We start from the raw sequence: 8,734 nt of genomic DNA, 5'->3' as shown, positions 1-8,734 counted from the left end.
AATATGTGGGCATGGGATTGTCCTTAATATTTATTCCTTTATTATCCTCTTAACATAATGAAATCTGCAGTCATGGCCCCTCTTTCATGTCTAATATTAGTAATATGTCTTTATTCTTTTTTTTCTTTGTTGGACTGACTAGAGGTTTATCAATTGTATTAATCTTGCCAAAGAAACAGCTTTTGATTTCATTGATTTCCTTTATTGTTTTCCTGTTTCAATTTGATTATTTTTCTAATATATGTATTCGGTGCTACAAACATTCCTTTAAGCAGTGTTTTTTTGCTGCATACTGCATGTTTTGACAAGATGTATTGTTATTTTTATTTAGTTCAACATAGTCTTAATATCTCTTGAGTGCCACTGGAGATACGAAGCTGGAGTCGTGATGTGAGTATAAAGGTTGCTCTGTAATTTGCTAACTAACCCTATAGCTTCTCCCACAACCACAAGCACCACAGCCACAGCCACATCACTAACCACTGACCTGCCAGTCCCATGGCAACCTTCTATATGTTTATCATGTGCCAGGCACTGTGCAATTGGCATTCATGCGTACATCTCTCACCCTGCCTCTTTGCAATAGATATAACTATCTCTACTCCAGATGCAGAGACTTGCTCAAGTGCATAACTAGAGGGAGGTGGAATTAGGAATTAAATGTGGGCTTGACTCTCTCTGGATCCCATCTCCTTGTGTCTTTTCAAAGAACCTCACTCTGATTGTCCCATGCCCCTCTGTCTATAGACTCCTTTATAACAAGTAGCATCAGACTTCCCTCGGCCACCACATTCCCTCAAAAACACCTGCCCTATCTCTTCCTCTTCATAGTCAAACGTCTCAAAAGAGCAATTTATGCTTCTAGTTTCCACATCCTTTCTTGCCAGTCACTACCTCAGCCAGAGAATCTGGCTTTACTTTCACCAAACCATTTGCCATGGATGAACTTTTCTTAATTTCAACAACCACTCTTCGATTCCATCTTGTTTGACTTCCCCGAAGCTTCAGACTCTTTCCTATTAGAGGCCCCTTTCCTTGACCTCACGGTGCTGCCACTTCCTCCTCAGTCTCCTTTTTGGACCTCTCTCCTCTGCCCATTCAACTGTGGCACCATCACTTGTACCCTTATGTCTTCCCTGTTGATGCCTGTTTGCTGGGGACTCTCGCCATTCTCAGGCTTTCAGCCATCATAAGTGCCCAGGACTCCCAAGTTCATGTCCAGAACCTGCTCTGGTCCTCCAGGCTTCAGACTGGACCAATCTGTCACCAGGTGTGGATGTCTCCTTGAATGACTCAGAGACACCTCAAACTCTGCCTGTCAAAAAGAACTCATTACCTCTTCCTAAAGTTGTCTGTCCTTTCAGGTTTTATGTTCTCATAGGCTGAGCAAGGGGGACAGTATCTTAAATCTCTACTTTCTTCTCCTGAGAGTAAATTAAAGAAAATGTCAACCTTGAAGTTATATGCAGCAATCAATCATAATTTATAAAGCATTGAGTTGATGAAACAACAGAAATAAATATTTATTGAGCCTGAACTTCATGCTTCAGGGTGCTATTTCATGGTTAACAAGAATTGTCATTATAGTATTTTAATATAACTTATTATGTGCAGTCTTAAAAGTTTTTCATTATAATATTTGAACTCTCCTTATAATTACACAAATCAGAAAATTCAGGGCAAACAAGTCATGAAAATACCTTTACGTCTAATCCTTAGATTTGGAAGACACAAACTGACCTCTGTTTTTGGCAATCATTTTCTAGAATATTCACAAAGAAATTTGATTTAATATTAAAACTCTTACAAATGCATTCTGTAGTTTCAGGAGTTGAGTGTGAGAGGAAACATTAATGAGAAGGGTTAAATGTTGACATGACTCTCTCAGGATTTCATCCTTCTTTTCTATATAAGGGTGGATTTTTAATACAATTGTTCTTGTTTGGAGAGGGATTAACCGATCATTTCTAAATTTCTATTTTTTCAAAACTTTGAGACTCTGATATCCTGTTGCAACTATGTTGGTAATATACGGATAATTTATCAACTTTCATTTAGAGTTAAGAAGGTTTTTTATGTGGGAATAACTCCAGATAAAATTGGAAAAGGAAAATTCTCTAGGTTAAGTACACTTAGAAATATTGCCTGTTAGAAAACATATAAAAAATGTGTTCATTGAAGGCTTTTTTTTTCCATTTAAAAAATAAATACTCTAGAGCCAAGTACATTCTCTCAGTGTATCCATTTACTAGAAAGGTTGATTATATTGATTTTTTCCTCCACAAATTTCAATCAAAATAATACGTATTTTAAAAGTAGTGCTTCATAGTCCTGGCACTGTTCTTAGAATCCAAAGTATTCCTTTTATCTCTTTGACAGGTGTCAGCTACAGCTATATTAAAACTCTACATTTTAATCTTTCTGAGTTCAATTCTCTTGACGAATTTCTTCTTCCTCCATGCCCGGAGTTCTGACTTCAAAAGAAGCTTTTCATACACAAGAGAGATAAATGCCAGGAGAATTGAAGCAAGGATTGGGTCAAATAACATTGGAAACCCTTTCTTCCTGCATTTTGAGATGTGAAATGTGAACTCAAACGAATTAGTAAAAGAAGTACTGCACCGCTCTTATTATCTGTTCTACCTGGGAGAAATTGTGTCTCAAAAAGACAAGTTCATAAACCGACTTTGCTGGGATATCCAATTCCTTCCAATACCCATCCTATAAATGAAAACAATCTGCAGATTAAACATTGTAGGATACCATGGACAGGTGGTTCCATTGCCAGATGCTGCATGAAGAATAAAATCTGGGATACTCAGTGTTTAGGAAGGGTGGGTATTTTTAGTGTCTGGAGCTGCTGGCCATTAGGAGGAAATGGTAAAGGAAGAACTTAGTGCAAACAGATTGGAGCATTTTCTGGGTCAGTCCCCGTTTTCCTCTCAAGGTGTGTGGCCTTTTCATGCTAGGCTCCTGCTGGGTCCAGCTTCCCTTTCAGATCTGTGGTGTGTGGGAGGTGCACACACTCAGGCACGTACCTGGAAGGAGATGGACGTGCACTCACAAGGGCAGAGGAGCACCTGCTGATATTTTTCTGCAGACATCTCTTAGTGCTTGAAACCTGAGGTTGCAGCTTCAGACGGAGACTTCACACACCTCTGAAGCAGAGATTTTCTGCTTTAAGGAATAGGAATTTCACCCTCTTTTATGGGTTTACTACGGTGGAAACTGTTTGTCAGAATCTTGTAATTATGGAAGACTGCTGAGCAGCTGTTATCTAACCACAAGAAGAGGAAAATACAAAAAGGCTAGAGGACAGCTGAGGCCGGGTAGAAGCAAATGAGCTAAGTAGAAGGATTTTCGGACTGGATGAGCTCTGCAGTGGACGTTCAGGCCTCTGCGATGGTCCCTGAAATTTTGGTCTTGTGCTTCTTGAGTCCACCAATGAGAAGATTGTATGGCCAAAAATATATATGGTGCAGCCTTCCTGAAGAATTAAGCAAAGGGAGTGTTACCTGGTTGGCCAGACCAGCTGAACCAGGTCCTGGCCAATGCTCCCTCTGGGTGTCCTGATGGGCTAGGGGGTCAGGCCAGCACGCTCCAGTTAAGGGCAATTGTCACTGAAGCAGAATGAGATCCAATATATAAATTCAAACTTTTCAAGTCTAATTCCACTAGAATTACATTAAGCTATTGGGTCATTATAAAGAGTCATGACAAAAATAAAGTATGACTGGAGCTTCCAGATACACTTGAATTACCTCTTTTTGTCAAGTCCAATACTCACATTAAACATGCATCTTTCTAGTTCACCTCTACTGCTCCTAAAATCTACAGGAAGTTGCCCAGCTTGTCCGCTTGATGCCTGTTTCCACGGAAGGTGTAAGCAGGCAGGCTTTGTAGGCTGATAGGCCTGGCTCCAATCGTGCTCTTGAAAGTAAGCATCAGTTTTAGCTGCGCTGTGCTACAGTTCAGTCACACAGGTAAAGGATCAACTGCTGCTGAGCTGTGTGCCCCCGAAACCTTTATGTTGAAGTGGTAACCCCCAATGTGAAACACTGAGAGGTGGAGGCTTTGGGAGGTGATGAGGTCTTGAGTGTGGATGAGTGCCCTTAGACAAGAAGCCCACCAAGGAGGAGCTTGTTCCACCCTTCCACGTTGTGAGGACGCAGAGAGAAGGCACCGTCTGTGGACCAGGAAGCAGCCCTCGCCAGGCACCGACTACGCCAGCACCTTGATCTGCGACTTCCCAGCTCCGTAACTGTGGGAAATGAATTTCTGTTCTTTCTAAGTTACCCAGCATATATTTTTGTTCCAGTCGCCTGAAGGGACTAAGACAACGACCAACCTCACCTTCTCATCTTTTTTACCCTTTTTTGTTTGTTTTGGTAAGGATGACAAGTACCTAGCAAATGGCTTGGAAAATAGTAAATGACAAATAAATAAAAGCTTTATTTATTTATTTAATGTCATTAGCATTTTTTTTTTCTTTTTCTTTCTTTTTTATTTTTTTGTGAGGGAGACTCGCTTTGTTGCCAGGCTGGAGTGCAGTGGTGTGAGCTTGGCTCACTGCAAACTCTGCCTCCCAGGTTCAAACAATTCTCCTGCCTCAGCCTCCCAAGTAGCTGGGACTACAGGCATGCTCCACCATGCCCAGCTGACTTTTGTATTTTTAGTAGAGATGGCATTTTACCATGTTGGCCAGGGTGGTCTCGATCTCTTGACCTCGTGATCTGCCTGCCTCGGCCTCCCAAAGTGCTGGGATTACAGGTGTGAACCACTGTGCCCGGCCAGTATTGTTGTTTTCACTGTGGTTTGAATAATGTGGCTTTTTGCTATTGAAAAAAATGTGAATGTCCTTAATGTTACCTTAGCAAATATAAGCTCCAGCTAATATTCAGTAGGATGAGATGCAATTTTGGATAAAGGTCAGGTTTGGAGTGAGGCCTTGAGAGGTGAGGTGAGAGAGGTTGAGAGCTTGTCCTCCTCTACCCAACAAACCCTTAGGTCCACTTGTGTCAGGGGGTTGGAGGTATTCTTTTGCTGTTTCTGTTTGTTTGTTTCACATTTCTTCCTGTAAAAATTCAGTCGAACTGGCACCCCTGAGAATCAAGCTTATCCCTCCACTTTATTTGCTTTGAGACAGTTGCACTAAAGAACTGAGGCATGATCACAGGGTCCCCAGCGGGATAGGAAGGATGCCATGGGGCCCACACCCCTTCCATCTTCCTGCCACTGTGACTGAAGAAACAGGGTTGTTTTCTGCAGAAAGATCCTTTCAAAATTGTTACTCCTAAAGCCAGCAAATTCTGGTGGCAAGTATAAAGCTAAAATAAAATTCTAAGGTCCCCCAACCTTCTGAATAGACCGTTTGTCTTGGCCAAAGGCGTTCCAGAGTTAACCTGAAAATCTAGCTGAGGCCATGGTGGAAGAGGAGGTTGGACAGGCTTCATTATACCCTGCAGCAGTAACATCAGCACAGACCTTCAGTTTGATAAGAAACATTTACGGTCTATTCTCTCTGAAGGCTGCTCCTTGGAAACTTCATCTGCATGACAAAAGCTTGGTCCCCACAAGCCCTTTGTAATCCAGACATTCCTTTCCACTGATAATAACTCTTCTAAACAACTGCCAATCAAACATTTAAAATCTACCTATGACCTGGAAGCCCTGGCCTCAAGTTGCCCCACGCTTCCAGATCAAACCAATATAAATCTTACATGCATTGATTGAGGTCTTATGTCTTTTTAAAATGTGTAAAAGTAGGCTGGACCCCACCACTTTGGGCACATGTCGTCAGAACCTCCTGAGGCTGTATCATGGGTGCATCCTTAACACTGGCAAAACAAACTTTCTAAATTGGTTAAGAACTGTTTCAGATACTTTTGAGTTCACACAAGTCTATGGAAGTCCTATTTTTTGTTGTCTATTAAGATAAGGACAACTTAATGTGAAGAGAAAAAAAAAAACCGCAACGAAGTGGGTGGGGTTCTTTCTGAAGGACACCAACATTAATGCTGGCTGGAAGAGGTTAGCTTCCAGGTTGCCACTTTGAAACCAAGCCAAGGAGGGCCCAGCTCAAGACAGAGATGGGGGCATTTGCTTGGGATGGAAGGGACAGAAAAGTCTGAAGTCCAAGTGCCTGCCTATGCGTTCTGTGTGTGTCAACCAGAGAGTCTCTGGGATTTTTGAAGATAGGATAGTATATTTTCCTATAACTCACAATTTAAGTCAAAATTTCTCCAAGACATTCCAGAGTGAAGAGTGATCCAAGGACTGTTATCTCTGAAGCCTGCTACTTGGAGGCTTCAAACTTTGGTCTTCACAACCCCTTTGTAATGGGTTGTCTGTCTTTGGAATGTTTGTTAAAATGTATATTCCAAGTCTAACAAATGGGTATGTGCAGGGAAAGTTCCCGTGAACAAGCACATGGATGAGCCCCCAGGTCGATGCCTCAGCCATGTGAGAGTGTGAGGGCATCTGCCCGCCCCGAGCCTGCCTGCCCTGCCCATAGACTTGAGACTTCTGTTCAGGCTTCACTCCTCACTCTTCCAGCTGTGACAGGTTCTTTGGTTCTTTCTTCTTAAAGTCTGTCTTTTTTTTTTTAATTTTTAATTTAATTTAATTTATTATTATTTTTTGAGATGGAGTTTCCCTCCTGTTGCCCAGGCTGGAGTACAATAGCGTGATCTTGGCTCACCACAACCTCTGCCTCCCGGGTTCAAGCGATTTTCCTGCCTCAGACTCCTGAGTAGCTGGAATTACAGGCAGGCACCACCATGACTGGCTAATTTTGTATTTTTTAGTAGAGACAAGGTTTCTCCATGTTGGTCAGGCTGGTCTTGAACCCCCAACTCGGATGATCCACTCTCCTCGGCCTTCCAAAGTGTTGGGATTACAGGCGTGAGCCAGCGAGCTCATCCTCTCAAGATCTCTTACTTCATCATTTCCTCTCAACCCCATAGCATGAACTTTATTCTTGCTTCGGTTGATGCACATTGGGTTACTGCAATGGCTTCCTGACCATCTTCCAATGCCCATCCTTCTCCCCCTGCTTCGTTTTGCACACTTAGGCTGATTCCCATCCTATCACTCCATTGCTCATGTATACAGCGAAGCCCCTTCACCTGGCATCAGAGGCTGTCTACAGTCTGACCTCAATTTACCCTTCTTTACATTGTCTCTGATCCTTTACTCTGCACTAAAGGAGACTGCTCTTATTTTTCCTTCTCCTTCTGTCTTCCCCTAATGTGACATTCACATTCTGTTTGTTATTTATATTGCTTCTCACCCCAATTAGAATTCTACCTCCTCTTCTTAATGTCCCAGAATCCTTCAGCATTCAGCTCCTAACACCATGAACGTCTCCTCAGATCATTTCAGTTAAAAAAAGCAATGGCCCCACTCCTCACCCTTCCAGCCTGTGTTTTGCAATGATTCTTTGGGTTGTTATGTGTTGACTAAAGAATAACAAATCAAGCTTTTAAAGAATTAAAGTTAGTTTTATTCAGAAGCCTTACCGAAGACTGTAGATGGAGACCTACAGCCCGGGAGCAGTTCCGTCAGAGGCTCCAACATGGTGTTTCAGCTCACAGTTTATGGACGAGCGGTGAAGGTTCAGTACGTGCAAAATCACGTCAAAGTCTGGGTGCAAGAGTATATTTGGTTATAGATGACTAAAATACATTTAGTTATGAATTACAGAGGCATAGTCACTAACCCTGTCAAACGTTATCTTCTGTGTAGGAAAAGACAAGGTTAGGGTCATTCATCTTTTAAGGAGTATAGTGACTCAGGCAAGTGATGTAGGGGCCATGTGCTCCATCCTGTTTTGTCTTCAGAGCATCTTCCCGAAGAGGTGCATGGCCTCACAGAGTCAGGGGCTGTGGGAAATTATCTTGACAAGCAGGAATGAGTAGACATGGCTTCTCGCACTTGTGATTTTGTCTCACACATGTATTATATAAGTCTCTCCTCCTCTGAACCCTAAGCCCCTTGAGAGCAGAAGTGTGTGCTGTGGTTGCATTTTCAGCCAGGACTAGTTCAGTTCCTGGCTCATGATGGGGCTTCATTCACTGGCCTGAACTCTTCCCCTGGACACCAGTGCCTTTTCCCAAGTTCCTGCCCTGTTGAGTAATAAATACGGTCTCTGGGGCCTCCATCATGCTTCTTCCTTTACGTATCAGGTGTCTCAAATTAGAACCAAGGATTCTCAGTTACATTATGTTAGGTGAACCTGGAATATTGGTTTTGGTGGCTCTGTGAAAATCCCCTTCCACTGTCCATGTGGCCAGCGATCTACTGAGTGTCACCATATTCACAGCACACTAACCGTCCATTCCATTCCTACTTCATTCTTTTATGCAGCCTGCGCTTGAATGTGATGACAGTGAAGACTCTGCAAGGCTCTGGAGGGGGTGCAGAGATGAAGGGATGTGTGGTTTGTTTTCAAGGAACTTAAGTCTAGTGGGGGACAGAAAAGATGAATGTAAGAAACTCTAATGCGAGGTTGGTCATATCAGGCCAGCTTTACCCACTCCTGATAGTTACCTCTCTGAGGACAGGTGGCTCATCTGATTGGACAGAATCTCAGATGCAGACTATGCCCAGGCAAGGCTGGTGAGAGTCCCAGAAGCTCAGTTCACTTGCCTCTGCATTTCCTGCCCTTGCCCTGTTTGGAGAACAAGCCCCTGAGGCCTGCATGGCTGACTGTCCTCTCTTCCCTTCATCTCTT

The 8,734-nt window shown here is 42.8% G+C and overlaps 1 long non-coding RNA gene across 1 annotated transcript; it reads left to right on the top strand.

The window, feature by feature from the left end:
• The first annotated feature begins 254 nt into the window (after positions 1-254).
• LOC141410208 (uncharacterized) lies at positions 255-4,460 on the top strand. Its single transcript, XR_012434393.1, has 2 exons — positions 255-390; positions 2,380-4,460. It is a non-coding gene; the product is annotated as an uncharacterized lncRNA (long non-coding RNA).
• Positions 4,461-8,734: the final 4,274 nt, after the last annotated feature.

The sequence above is a fragment of the Macaca fascicularis genome, chromosome 4 (assembly GCF_037993035.2).
Source record: "Macaca fascicularis isolate 582-1 chromosome 4, T2T-MFA8v1.1".
Taxonomy (NCBI): Eukaryota; Metazoa; Chordata; class Mammalia; order Primates; family Cercopithecidae; genus Macaca; species Macaca fascicularis.
The sequence above is the reverse complement of the archived record's forward strand: the minus strand, read 5'-3'. Positions and strand labels throughout refer to the sequence as shown.